Source organism: Melospiza melodia, chromosome 4 (assembly GCF_035770615.1).
Source record: "Melospiza melodia melodia isolate bMelMel2 chromosome 4, bMelMel2.pri, whole genome shotgun sequence".
NCBI classification, from domain to species: domain Eukaryota; kingdom Metazoa; phylum Chordata; class Aves; order Passeriformes; family Passerellidae; genus Melospiza; species Melospiza melodia.
This window is the reverse complement of record NC_086197.1, coordinates 44,253,062-44,268,123: the sequence shown is the minus strand read 5'-3', so window position 1 is coordinate 44,268,123 and position 15,062 is coordinate 44,253,062.

Genomic DNA, 15,062 nt, shown 5'->3' with positions numbered 1-15,062 from the left:
CCCAAAACACACACAACGGCGCTTTTCACTGGAAAACAAAACTCGCCTGCCAACTTTTTGATGGCAGATTGCAGGAGCCACTTGGTACTATCAAACCAGCCCAACTTGGCACTGGTGCCACCATGGGTCTGGTCACCATCCTGCCTATCGTAGCTTTTCAGGAGCCAGCCGGTCACTCCCAGCCATAGGCCCCCAGACACAAAGCTCGGACCGTTTCCCTGGCAAACAAAAGTAAGCTGCCCCGCTTCTGGATGGCAGATTGCAGGATCCACTTGTTATTATCAAACCAGCCCGACTTGGTACTGGTGCCACCTCTGGTCTGGGTACCATCCTGGGTATCGTGGATCCTAAGGAGCCAGCCGGCCACTCCCAGCCACAGGCCCCCAAACAAAAACAACGGCGATTTTCCCTGGAAAACAAAACTCGCCTGACAACTTTTTGATGGCAGATTGCAGGAACCACTTGGTACTATTAAACCAGCCCAACTTGGCACTGGTGCCACCTTGGGTCTGGGAACCATGCTGCGTATTGTGGATTCTAAGGAGCCAGCCGGCCACTCCAGCCACAGGCCCGCAGACACAAACAACGGCGCTTTTCCCTGGAAAACAAAACTCGCCTGCCAACATTTTGATGGCAGATTGCAGGAGCCACTTGGTACTATGAAATCAGCCGAACATGGCACTGGTGCCACCATGGGTCTGGTCACCATCCTGCCTATCGTAGCTTTTCAGGAGCCAGCCGGTCACTCCCAGCCATAGGCCCCCAGACACAAAGCTCGGCCCGTTTCCCTGGCAAACAGAAGTAAGCTGCCCCGCTTCTGGATGGTAGATTGCAGGAACCATTTGCTACAATCAAACCAGCCCAACTTGGCACTGGTGCCACCTCAGGTCTGGGAACCATCCTGCGTATTTTGGATTCTAAGGAGTCAGCCGGCCACTCCCAGCCACAGGCCCCCAAACAAAACAACGGCGCTTTTCCCTGGAAAACAAAACTTGCCTGCCAACATTTTGATGGCAGATTGCAGGAGCCACTTGGTACTATCAAACCAGCCCAACTTGGCACTGGTGCCACCATGGGTCTGGTCACCATCCTGCCTATCGTAGTTTCTCAGGAGCCAGCCGGTCACTCCCTGCCATAGGCCCCCAGACAAAACCTCGGCCCGTTTCCCTGGAAAACAAAAGTAAGCTGCCCCGCTTCTGGATGGCAGATTGCAGGACGCACTTGGTAGTATCAAACCAGCCCAACTTGGCACTGGTGCCACCTCAGGTCTGGGAACCATGCTGCGTATCGTGGATTCTAATTAGCCATCCGGCCACTCCCAGCCACAGGCCCCCAAACAAAAACAACGGCGCTTTTCCCTGGATAACAAACTCGCCTGCCAACTTTTTGATGGCAGATTGCAGGAGCCACTTGGTACTATCAAACCAGCCCAACTTGGCACTGGTGCCACCATGGGTCTGGTCACCATCCTGCCTATCGTAGCTTTTCAGGAGACAGCCGGTCACTCCCAGCCATAGGCCCCCAGACAAAAACCTCGGCCCTTTTCCCTGGCAAACAAAAGTAAGTTAACCCGCTTCTGGATGGCAGATTGCAGGAGCCACTTTTCACCATCAAACTAGCCCGACTTGGCACTGGTGTCACCTCTGGTCTGGGAACCATCCTGCCTGTCGTGGATTCTAATTAGCCAGCCGGCCACTCCCAGCCACAGGCCCCCAAACACAAACAACGTCGCTTTTCCCTGGGAAACAAAACTCGCCTGCCAAGTTTTTGATGGCAGATTGCAGGAGCCACTTGGTACTATCAAACCAGCCCAACTTGGCACTGGTGCCACCATGGGTCTGGTCACCATCCTGCCTATCGTAGCTTTTCAGGAGCCAGGCGGTCACTCCCAGCCATAGGCCCCCAGACACAAACCTCGGCCCGTTTCCCTGGCAAACAAAAGTAAGCTGCCCCGCTTCTGCATGGCAGATTGCAGGTGCTATTTAGTACTATCAAACCAGCCCGACTTGGCACTGGTGCCACCTCTGGTCTGGGAACCATCCTGCCTATCGTGGATTTTCAGGCGCCAGACGGCCACTATCAGCCATATGCCCCCAAAAACAAACCACGGCCCTTTTCTCTGGTAAACAAAACTCAACTGCCCCTCTTCTGGATGGCAAATTTTAGGACGCACTTTGTACTACGAATACCGCCCGACTTGGCACTGGTGCCACCTTGGGTCAGGGAACCATCCTGCCTATCGTAGCTTTTTAAGGAGCCAGCAGGCCACGCCCAGCCATATAGCCCCAAAAACAAACCACGGACCATTTCTCTTGGAAACAAAAATCCGCTGCCCCGCGTCAGGATGGCAGATTGCAGGAGCCACTTTGCACCATCAAACCACCCCGACTTGGCACTGGTGCCATCTTGGATCTGGGAACCATCCTGCCTATCGTAGCTTTTCAGGAGCCAGCCGGTTACTCCCAACCATAGGCCCCCAGACAGAAAGCTCTGCCCGTTTCCCTGGCAAACAAAAGTAAGCTACCCCGCTTCTGGATGGCAGATTGCAGGAGCCACTTGGTACTATCAAACCAGCCCAACTTGGCACTGGTGCCACCATGGGTCTGGTCACCATCCTGCCTATCGTAGCTTTTCAGGAGCCAGGCGGTCACTCCCAGCCATAGGCCCCCAGACAAATACCTCGGCCCGTTTCCCTGGCAAACAAATGTAAGCTGCCCCGCTTCTGCATGGCAGATTGCAGGAGCCACATGGTACTATCAAACCAGGCCAACATGGCACTGGTGCCACCTTGGGTCTGGGAACCATCCTGCCTATCGTGGATTTTCAGGCGCCAGCCGGCCACTCTCAGCCATATGCCCCAAAACACAAACCACGGCCCTTTTCTCTGGTAAACAAAACTCAACTGCCCCTCTTCTGGATGGCAAATTGCAGGACGCACTTGGTACTACGAAAACAGCCCGACTTGGCAGTGATGCCACCTTGGGTCAGGGAACCATCCTGCGTATCGATGTTTTTAAGGAGTCAGCCGGCAACGTCCAGCCATATACCCCCAAAAAAAACCCACGGAACTTTTCTCCAGCAAGCAAAAATCCGCTGCCCCGCGTCTGGATGGCAGATTGCAGGAGCTATTTAGTATTATCAAACCAGCCCGACTTGGCACTGGTGCCACCATGGGTCTGGTCACCATCCTTCCTATCGTAGCTTTTCAGGAGCCAGCCGGTCACTCCCAGCCATAGGCCCCCAGACACAAACCTCGGCCTGTTTCCCTGGCACACAAAAGTAAGCTACCGCACTTCTGGATGGCAGATTGCAGGAGCCACTTTGCACCATCAAACCAGCCCAACTTGGCACTGGTGCCACCTCGGCTCTGGGAACCATTCTGCGTAACCCGGATTCTAAGACGACAGGCAGCCACTGCCAGCCACAGGCCTCCAAACAAAATCAACGGCGCTTTTCCCTGGAAAAGAAAACTCGCCTGCCAGCTTTTTGATGGCAGATTGCAGGAGCCACTTGGTACTATCAAATCATCCCAACTTGGCACTGGTGCCATTATGGGTCTGGGAACCATCCTGCCAATTGTACCATTTCAGGAGCCAGCCGGTCACTCCCAGCCATAGGCCCCCATCACAAACCTCGGACCGTTTCCCTGGCAAACAAAATTAAGCTGCCCCGATTCTGGATGGCAGATTGCAGGAGCCACTTGGTAGTGTCAAAACAGCCCGACTTGGCACTGGTGCCACCTTGGGTCTGGGAACCATCCTGCGTATCGTGGATTCTAAGCAGCCACCCGGCCACTCCGTGCCACAGGCGCCCAAACACAAACAACGGCGCTTTTCCCTTGAAAACAAAACTCGCCTGCCAACATTTTGATGGCAGATTGCAGGAGCCACTTGGTACTATCAAACCAGCCCATCTTGGCACTGGTGCCACCATGGGTCTGGTCACCATCCTGCCTATCGTAGCTTTTCAGGAGCCAGCCGGTCACTCCCAGCCATAAACCCCCAGACACAAACCTCGGCCCGTTTCCCTGGAAAACAAAAGTAAGCACCCCCGATTCTGGATGGCAGATTGCAGGAGCCACTTGGTAGTATCAAATTAGCCCAACTTGGCACTGGTGCCATCATGGGTCTGGTAAACATCCTGCCTATCTTAGCTTTTCAGGAGCCGGCCTGTCACTCCCTGCCATAGGCCCCCAGAGAAATACCTCGGCCCGTTTCCCTGGCAAACAAAAGTAAGCTGCCCCTCTTCTGGATGGCAGATTGCAGGAACCACTTGCTACTATCAAACCAGCCCAACTTGGCACTGGTGCCACCTTGGCTCTGGGAACCATGCTGCGTAACGTAGATTCTAAGAGGACAGGCGGACACTCCCAGCCACAGGCCTCTAAACAAAAACAACGGCGCGTTACCCTGGAAAACAAAACTCGCCTGCCAACTTTTTGATGGCAGATTGCAGGAGCCACTTGGTACTATCAAACCAGCCCAACTTGGCACTGGTGCCACCATGGGTCTGGTCACCATCCTGCCTATCGTAGCTTTTCAGGAGCCAGCCGGTCACTCCCAGCCATAGGCCCCCAGACAAATACCTCGGCCCGTTTCCCTGGCAAACAAAAGTAAGCTGCCCCGCTTCTGGATGGCAGATTGCAGGAGCCACATGGTACTATCAAACCAGGCCAACATGGCACTGGTGCCACCTTGGCTCTGGGAACCATCCTGCCTATCGTGGATTTTCAGGCGCCAGCCGGCCACTCTCAGCCATATGCCCCAAAACACAAACCACGGCCCTTTTCTCTGGTAAACAAAACTCAACTGCCCCTCTTCTGGATGGCAAATTGCAGGAGCCACTTGGTACTACGAAAACAGCCCGACTTGGCAGTGATGCCACCTTGGGTCAGGGAACCATCCTGCGTATCGATGTTTTTAAGGAGTCAGCCGGCAACGTCCAGCCATATACCCCCAAAAACACCCACGGAACTTTTCTCCAGCAAGCAAAAATCCGCTGCCCCGCGTCTGGATGGCAAATTGCAGGAGCTATTTAGTATTATCAAACCAGCCCGACTTGGCACTGGTGCCACCATCGGTCTGGTCACCATCCTGCCTATCGTAGCTTTTCAGGAGCCAGCCGGTCACTCTCAGCCATAGGCCCCAAACACAAACCACGGCCCTTTTCTCTGGAAAACAAAATTCAACTGCCCCTCTTCTGGATGGCAGATTGCAGGAGCTACTGGGTACTATGAAACCAGCCCTACTTGGCACTGGTGCCACCTTGGGTCTGGGAACCATGCTGCGTATCATGGATTTTCAGGAGCCAGCCGTCCACTGCCAGCCACAGGCCCCGAAACACAAACAACAGCCTTTTTCTCTGGCAAACAAAATTCAGCTGCCCCGCTTCTGGATGGCAGATTGCAGGAACCACTTGGTACTAACAAACCAGCCCGACTTGGCACTGCTGCCACCTTGGGTCTGGGAACCATCCTGCGTATCGTGGATTCTAAGGAGCCAGCTGGCCACTCCCAGCCACAGGCCCCAAAACACACACAACGGCGCTTTTCACTGGAAAACAAAACTCGCCTGCCAAGTTTTTGATGGCAGATTGCAGGAGCCACTTGGTACTATCAAACCAGCCCAACTTGGCACTGGTGCCACCATGGGTCTGGTCACCATCCTGCCTATCGTAGCTTTTCAGGAGCCAGCCGGTCACTCCCAGCCATAGGCCCCCAGACACAAAGCTCGGACCGTTTCCCTGGCAAACAAAAGTAAGCTGCCCCGCTTCTGGATGGCAGATTGCAGGATCCACTTGTTATTATCAAACCAGCCCGACTTGGTACTGGTGCCACCTCTGGTCTGGGTACCATCCTGGGTATCGTGGATCCTAAGGAGCCAGCCGGCCACTCCCAGCCACAGGCCCCCAAACAAAAACAACGGCGATTTTCCCTGGAAAACAAAACTCGCCTGACAACTTTTTGATGGCAGATTGCAGGAACCACTTGGTACTATCAAACCAGCCCAACTTGGCACTGGTGCCACCTTGGGTCTGGGAACCATGCTGCGTATTGTGGATTCTAAGGAGCCAGCCGGCCACTCCAGCCACAGGCCCGCAGACACAAACAACGGCGCTTTTCCCTGGAAAACAAAACTCGCCTGCCAACATTTTGATGGCAGATTGCAGGAGCCACTTGGTACTATGAAATCAGCCGAACATGGCACTGGTGCCACCATGGGTCTGGTCACCATCCTGCCTATCGTAGCTTTTCAGGAGCCAGCCGGTCACTCCCAGCCATAGGCCCCCAGACACAAAGCTCGGCCCGTTTCCCTGGCAAACAGAAGTAAGCTGCCCCACTTCTGGATGGTAGATTGCAGGAACCATTTGCTACAATCAAACCAGCCCAACTTGGCACTGGTGCCACCTCAGGTCTGGGAACCATCCTGCGTATTTTGGATTCTAAGGAGCCAGCCGGCCACTCCCAGCCACAGGCCCCCAAACACAACAACGTCGCTTTTCCCTGGAAAACAAAACTTGCCTGCCAACATTTTGATGGCAGATTGCAGGAGCCACTTGGTACTATCAAACCAGCCCAACTTGGCACTGGTGCCACCATGGGTCTGGTCACCATCCTGCCTATCGTAGTTTCTCAGGAGCCAGCCGGTCACTCCCTGCCATAGGCCCCCAGACAAAACCTCGGCCCGTTTCCCTGGCAAACAAAAGTAACCTGCCCCGCTTCTGGATGGCAGATTGCAGGACGCACTTGGTAGTATCAAACCAGCCCAACTTGGCACTGGTGCCACCATGGGTCTGGTCACCATCCTGCCTATCGTAGCTTTTCAGGAGACAGCCGGTCACTCCCAGCCATAGGCCCCCAGACAAAAACCTCGGCCCTTTTCCCTGGCAAACAAAAGTAAGTTAACCCGCTTCAGGATGGCAGATTGCAGGAGCCACTTTTCACCATCAAACTAGCCCGACTTGGCACTGGTGTCACCTCTGGTCTGGGAACCATCCTGCCTGTCGTGGATTCTAATTAGCCAGCCGGCCACTCCCAGCCACAGGCCCCCAAACACAAACAACGTCGCTTTTCCCTGGGAAACAAAACTCGCCTGCCAAGTTTTTGATGGCAGATTGCAGGAGCCACTTGGTACTATCAAACCAGCCCAACTTGACACTGGTGCCACCATGGGTCTGGTCACAATCCTGCCTATCGTAGCCTTTCAGGAGCCAGCCGGTCACTCCCAGCCATAGGCCCCCAGAAACAAACCTCGGCCCGTTTCCCTGGCAAACAAAAGTAAGCTGCCCCGCATCTGGATGGCAGATTGCAGGAAACACTTGGTACTATCAAACCAGCCCAACTTGGGACTGGTGCCACCTTGGGTCTGGGAACCATCCTGCGTATCGTGGATTCTAAGGAGCCAGCCGGCCACTCCCAGCCACAGGCCCCCAAACACAAACAACGACGCTTTTCCCTGGAAAACAAAACTCGCCTGCCAACTTTTTGATGGCAGATTGCAGGAACCACTTGGTACTATCAAACCAGCCCGACTTGGCACTTGTGCCACCTTGGGTCTGGGAACCATGCTGCGTATCGTGGATTCTAAGGAGCCAGCCGGCCACTCCAGCCACAGGCCCGCAGACAAAAACAACGGCGCTTTTCCCTGGAAAACAAAACTCGCCTGCCGACTATTTGATGGCAGATTGCAGGAGCCACTTGGTACTATGAAATCAGCCGAACATGGCACTGGTGCCACCATGGGTCTGGTCACCATCCTGCCTATCGTAGCTTTTCAGGAGCCAGCCGGTCACTCCCAGCCATAGGCCCCCTGACACAAAGCTCGGCCCGTTTCCCTGGCAAACAAAAGTAAGCTGCCCCGCTTCTGGATGGCAGATTGCAGGACGCACTTGGTACTATAAAACCAGCCCGACTTGGCACTGGTGCCACCTCAGGTCTGGGAACCATCCTGCGTATCGTGGATTCTAAGGAGCCAGCCGGCCACTCCCAGCCACAGGCCCCCAAATACAAACAACGGCGCTTTTCCCTGGAAAACAAAACTCGCCTGCCGACATTTTGATGGCAGATTGCAGGAGCCACTTGGTACTATCAAACCAGCCCAACTTGCCACTGGTGCCACCATGGGTCTGGTCACCATCCTGCCTATCGTAGCTTTTCAGGAGCCAGCCGGTCACTCCCAGCCATAGGCCCCGAGACACAAAGCTCGGACCGTTTCCCTGGCAAACAAAAGTAAGTTATCCCGCTTCTGGATGGCAGATTGCAGGAGCCACTTTGCACCATCATACTAGCCCGACTTGGCACTGGTGCCACCTTGGGTCTGGGAACCATCCTGCGTATCGTGGATTCTAAGCAGCCAGCCGGCCACTGCCAGCCACAGGCCCCCAAACACAAACAACGGCGCTTTTCCCTGGAAAATAAAAACTCGCCTGCCAAATTTTGACGGCAGATTGCAGGAGCCACTTGGTACTATCAAATCAGCCCAACTTGGGACTGGTGCCACCATGGGTCTGGTCACCATCCTGCCTATCGTAGCTTTTCAGGAGCCAGCCGGTCACTCCCAGCCATAGGCCCCCAGACAAAAACCTCGGCCCGTTTCCCTGGCAAACAAAAGTAAGCTGCCCTGCTTCTGGATGGCAGATTGCAGGAACCACTTGGTACTATCAAACCAGCAAAACTTGGCACTGGTGCCACCTTGGGTCTGGATACCATGCTGCGTATCGTGGATTCTAAGGAGCCAGCCGGCCACTCCCAGCCACAGGCCCCCAAACACAAACAACGGCGCTTTTCCCTGGAAACAAAACTCTCCTGCCAACTTTTTGATGGCAGATTGCAGGAGCCACTTGGTTTTATCAAATCAGCCCAACTTGGCACTGGTGCCACCATGGGTCTGGTCACCATCCTGCCTATCTTAGCTTTTCAGGAGCCAGCCGGTCACTCCCCGCCATAGGCCCCCAGACAAAAAGCTCGGCCCGTTTCCCTGGCAAACAAAAGTAAGCTACCCCGCTTCTGGATGGCAGATTGCAGGAGCCACTTTGCACCATCAAACTAGCCCGTCTTGGCACTGGTGCCACCTCTGGTCTGGGAACCATCCTGCGTATCGTGGATTCTAATTAGCCAGCCGGCCACTCCCTACCACAGGCCCCCAAACACAAACAACGGCGCTTTTCCCTGGAAAACAAAACTCGCCTACCAACTATTTGATGGCAGATTACAGGAGCCACTTGGTACTATCAAACCAGCCCAACTTGGCACTGGTGCCACCATGGGTCTGGTCACAATCCTGCCTATCGTAACTTTTCAGGAGCCAGCCGGTCACTCCCAGCCATAGGTCCCCAGTCACAAACCTCGGCCCGTTTCCCTGGCAAACAAAAGTAAGCTGCCCCGCTTCTGGATGGCAGATTGCAGGAACCACTTGGTAGTATCAAACCAGCCCGACTTGGCACTGGTGCCACCTCTGGTCTGGGACCCATCCTGCGTATCGTGGATTCTAAGGAGCCAGTCGGCCACTCCCAGCCACAGGCCCCCAAACACAAACAACGGCCCGTTTCCGTGGCAAACAAAAGTAAGCTGCCCCGTTTCTGGATGGCAGATTGCAGGAACCACTTGGCAGTATCAAACCAGCACAACTTGGCACTGGTGGCACCTCTTGTCTGGTAACCATGCTGCGTATCGTGGTTTCTAAGGAGCCAGCCGGGCACTCCCAACCACAGGTCCCCAAACACAAACAATGGCGCTTTTCCCTGGAAAACAAAACTCGCCTGCCAACTTTTTGATGGCAGATTGCAGGAGCCACTTGGTACTATCAAACCAGCCCAACTTGGCACTGGTGCCACCATGGGTCTGGTCACCATCCTGCCTATCGTAGCTTTTCAGGAGCCAGCCGGTCACTCCCAGCCATAGGCCCCGAGACAGAAAGCCCGGCCCGTTTCCCTGGCAAACAAAAGTAAGCTGCCCCGCTTCTGGATGGCAGATTGCAGGAGCCACTTTGTACTATCAAACCAGCCCGACTTGGCACTGGTGCCACCTCTGGTCTGGGAACCATGCTGCGTATCGTGGATTTTAAGGAGCCAGTCGGCCACTCCCAGCCATACGCCTCCAAACACAAACAACGGTCCATTTCCCTGGCAAACAAAAGTAGGCTGCCCCGCTTCTGGATGTCAGATTGCAGGAACCACTTGTTGCCAAGTTGGGGTGGTTTGATAGTACCAAGTGGCTCCTGCAATCTGCCATCAAAAAGTTGGCAAGCGAGTTTTGTTTTCCAGGGAAAAGCGCCGTTGTTTGTGTTTGGGGGCCTGTGGCTGGGAGTGGCCAGCTGTCTCCTTAGAATCCACGATACGCAGGATGGGTCCCAGACCAGAGGTGGCACCAGTGCCAAGTCGGGCTGGTTTGATGGTGCAAAGTGACTCCTGCAATCTGCCATCCAGAAGCGGGGTAGCTTACTTTTGTTTGCCAGGGAAACGGGTAGAGCTTTGTGTCTGGGGGCCTATGGCTGGGAGTGACCGGCTGGCTCCTTAAAAAGATCGATACGCAGGATTGTTCCCTGACCCAAGGTGGCATCACTGCCAAGTCGGGCTGTTTTCGTAGTACCAAGTGCGTCCTGCAATTTGCCATCCAGAAGAGGGGCAGTTGAGTTTTGTTTGCCAGAGCAATGGGCCGTGGTATGTGTTTGGGGGCATATGGCTGAGAGTGGCCGGCTGGCCCCTGAAAATCCACGATAGGCAGGATGGTTCCCAGAGCCAAGGTGGCACCAGTGCCGTGTTGGCCTGGTTTGATAGTACCATGTGGCTGCTGTAATCTGCCATCCAGAAGCGGGGCAGCTTACTTTTGTTTGCCAGGGAAACGGGCCGAGATATTTGTCTGGGGGCCTATGGCTGGGAGTGACCGGCTGGCTCCTGAAAAGCTACGATAGGCAGGATGGTGACCAGACCCATGGTGGCACCAGTACCAAGTTGGGCTGGTTTGATAGTACCAAGTGGCTCCTGCAATCTGCCATCAAAAATTTGGCAGGCGAGTTTTGTTTTCCAGGGAAAAGCGTCGTTGTTTGTGTTTGGGGGCCTGTGGCTCAGAGTGGCCGGGTGGCTGCTTAGAATCCACGATACGCAGGATGGTTCCCAGACCCAAGGTGGCACCAGTGCCAAGTCGGGCTGGTTTGATAGCACCAAGTGGCTCCTGCAATCTGCCATCCAGAATCGGGGCAGCTTAATTTTGTTTGCCAGGGAAACGGTCCGAGGTTTGTGTCTGGGGGCCTATGGCTGGGAGTGACCGGCTGGCTCCTGAAATGCTACAATAGGCAGGATGGTTCCCAGACCCATAGTGGCACCAGTGCCAAGTTGGGATGATTTGATAGTACCAAGTGGCTCCTGCAATCTGCCATCAAAAAGCTGGCAGGCGAGTATTGTTTTCCAGGGAAAAGCGCCGTTGTTTGTGTTTGGGGGCCTGTGGCTGGGAGTGGCCAGCTGGCTCCTTAGAATCCACGATATGCAGGATTGTTCCCAGACCCAAGGTGGCACCAGTGCCAAGTCGGGCTGGTTTGATGGTGCAAAGTGGCTCCTGCAATCTGCCATCCAGACGCGGGGCAGCGGATTTTTGTTTCCATGAGAAATGGTCCGTGGTTTGTTTTTGGGGGTATATGGCTGGGCCTGGCCGGCTGGCTCCTTAAAAAGCTCGATATGCAGGATGGTTCCCTGACACAAGGTGGCACCAGTGCCACGTCGGGCGGTTTTCGTAGTACAAAGTGCGTCCTAAAATTTGCCATCCAGAAGAGGGGCAGTTGAGTTTTGTTTGCCAGAGAAAAGGGCCGTGGTTTGTTTTTGGGGGCATATGGCTGAGAGTGGCCGGCTGGCCCCTGAAAATCCACGATAGGCAGGATGGTTCCCAGACCAGAGGTGTCACCAGTGCCAAGTCGGGCTGGTTTGATAGTACTAAATAGCTCCTGCAATCTGCCATGCCGAAGCGGGGCAGCTTACTTTTGTTTGCCAGGGAAACGGGCCGAGGTTTGTGACTGGGGACCTATGGCTGGGAGTGACCGGCTGGCTCCTGAAAAGCTACGATAGGCAGGATGGTGACCAGACCCATGGTGGCACCAGTGCCAAGTTGGGCTGGTTTGATAGTACCAAGTGGCTCCGGCAATCTGCCATCAAAAAGTTGGCAGGCGAGTTTTGTTTTCCAGGGAAAAGCGCCGTTGTTTGTGTTTGGGGGCCTGTGGCTGGGAGTGGCGAGCTGTCTCCTTAGAACCCACGATACGCAGGATGGTTCCCAGACCAGAGGTGGCACCAGTGCCAAGTTGGGCTGGTTTGATGGTGCAAAGTGGCTCCTGCAATCTGCCATCCAGAAGCGGGGTAGCTTACTTTTGTTTGCCAGGGAAACGGGCCGAAATATTTGTCTAGGGGCCTGTGGCTGGGGGTGGCTGGCTGGCACCTGAAAAGCGACGATAGGCAGGATGGTGACCAGACCCATGGTGGCACCAGTGCCAAGTTGGGCTGGTTTGATAGTACCAAGTGGCTCCTGCAATCTGCCATCAAATGTTTGGCAGGCGAGTTTTGTTTTCCAGGGAAAAGCACCGTTGTGTGTGTTTTGGGGCCTGTGGCTGGGAGTGGCCAGCTGGCTCCTTAGAATCCACGATACGCAGGATGGTTCCCAGACCCAAGGTGGCACCAGTGCCAAGTCGGGCTGGGTTGTTAGTACCAAGTGGTTCCTGCAATCTGCCATCCAGAAGTGGGGCAGCTGAATTTTGTTTGCCAGAGAAAAAGGCTGTTGTTTGTGTTTCGGGGCCTGTGGCTGGCAGTGGACGGCTGGCTCCTGAAAATCCATGATACGCAGCATGGTTCCCAGACCCAAGGTGGCACCAGTGCCAAGTCGGGCTGGTTTGATACTACCAAGTGCGTCCTGCAATCTGCCATCCAGAAGCGAGGCAGCTTAATTTTGTTTGCCAGGGAAACGGGCCGTGGGTTTTGTATGGGGGCCTATGGCTGAGAGTGGCCGGCTGGCTCCTGAAAATCCACGCTAGGCAGCATGGTTCCCAGATGCAAGGTGGCACCAGTGCCAAGTCGGGCTGGTTTGATGGTGCAAAGTGGCTCCTGCAATCTGCCATCCAGAAGCGGGGCAGCTGATTTTTGTTTGCCAGAGAAAAATTCCGTGGATTGTTTTTGGGGGCATATTGCTGGGAGTGGGCGGCTGGCTCCTTAAAATGCTCGATACGCATGATGGTTCCCAGGCCCAAGGTGTCACCACTACCAAGTCGGCCTGCGGTTTTAGTATCAAGTTCATCCTGCAATTTGCCATCCAGAAGAGGGGCAGTTGAGTTTTGTTTGCCAGAGAAACGGGCCGAGGTTTCTGTTTGGGGACATATGGCTGAGAGTGGCCGGCTGGCCCCTGAATATCCACGATACACAGCATGGTTCCCAGATCCAAGGTGGCACCAGTGCCAAGTTGGGCTGGTTTGATAGTCCCAAGTGTCTCCTGCAATCTGCCATCCAGAAGCGGGGCAGCTTACTTTTGTTTGCCAGAGAAATAGGCCTAGGTTTTTGTCTGGGGGCCTGTGGCTAGGAGTGGCCGGCTGGCTCCTTAGAATCCACGATACGCAGGATGTTTCCCAGACCCAAGGTGGCACCAGTGCCAAGTCGGGCTGGTTTGATAGTACCAAGTGGCTCCTGCAAACTCCATCAAAAAGTTGGCAGGCGTGTTTTGTTTTCCAGGGAACAGCGCCGTTGATTTTGTTTGGGGACCTGTGGCTGGGAGTGGCCGGCTGGCTCCTTAGAATCCACGATACGCAGGATGGTTCCCAGACCCAAGGTGGCACCAGTGCCAAGTCGGGCTGGTTTGATTACACCAAGTGGCTCCTGCAATCTGCCATCCAGAAGTGAGGCAGCTAAGTTTTATTTGCCAGAAAAAGGGCCGTGGTTTTTGTTGGGGGCCTGTGGCTGGGAGTGGCCGGCTGGCTCCTTAGAATCCACCATACGCAGGATGGTTCCCAGACCCAAGGTGGCACTAGTGCCAAGTCGGGCTGGTTTGATAGTACCAAGTGGCTCCTGCAATCTGCCATCCAGAAGCGGTGCAGTTGAGTTTTGTTTGCCAGAGAAAAGGGCCGTGGGTTGTGTTTGGGGGCATATGGCTGGGAGTGGCCGGCTGTCTCATTAAAAAGATCGATACGCAGGATGGTTCCCAGACCCAAGGTGGCACCAGTGCCAAGTCGGGCTGTTTTTATAGTACCAAGTGCGTCCTGCAATTTGCCATCCAGAAGAGGGGCAGTGGAGTTTTGTTTGCCAGAGAATAGCGCCGTTGTTTGTGTTTGGGGGCCTGTGGCTGGGAGTGGCCGACTGGCGCCTTAGAATCTGTGTTACGCAGCATGGTTCCCAGACCAGAGGTGGCACCAGTGCCAAGTTGGGCTGGTTTGATAGTACCAAGTGGCTCCTGCAATCTGCCATCCAGAAGTGGGGCAGCTTACTTTTGTTTGCCAGGGAAACGGGCCGAGGTTTGTGACTGGGGACCTATGGCTGGGAGTGACCGGCTGGCTCCTGAAAAGCTACGATAGGCAGGATGGTGACCAGACCCATGGTGGCACCAGTGCCAAGTTGGGCTGGTTTGATAGTACCAAGTGTCTCCTGCAATCTGCCATCAAAAAGTTGTCAGGCGAGTTTTGTTTTCCAGGGAAAAGCGCCGTTGTTTGTATTTGGGGGCCTGTGGCTGGGAGTGGCCGGCTGGCTCCTTTGAACCCACAATACGCAGGATGGTTCCCAGACCCAAGGTGGCACCAGTGCCAAGTCGGGCTGGTTTGATACTACCAAGTGCGTCCTGCAATCTGCCATCCAGAAGCGGGGCAGCTTAATTTTGTTTGCCAGGGAAACGGGCCGTGGGTTTTGTTTGGGGGCCTATGGCTGAGAGTGGCCGGCTGGCTCCTGAAAATCCACGCTAGGCAGCATGGTTCCCAGATGCAAGGTGGCACCAGTGCCAAGTCGGGCTGGTTTGATGGTGCAAAGTGGCTCCTGCAATCTGCCATCCAGAAGCGGGGCAGCTGATTTTTGTTTGCCAGAGAAAAATTCCGTGGATTGTTTTTGGGGGCATATTG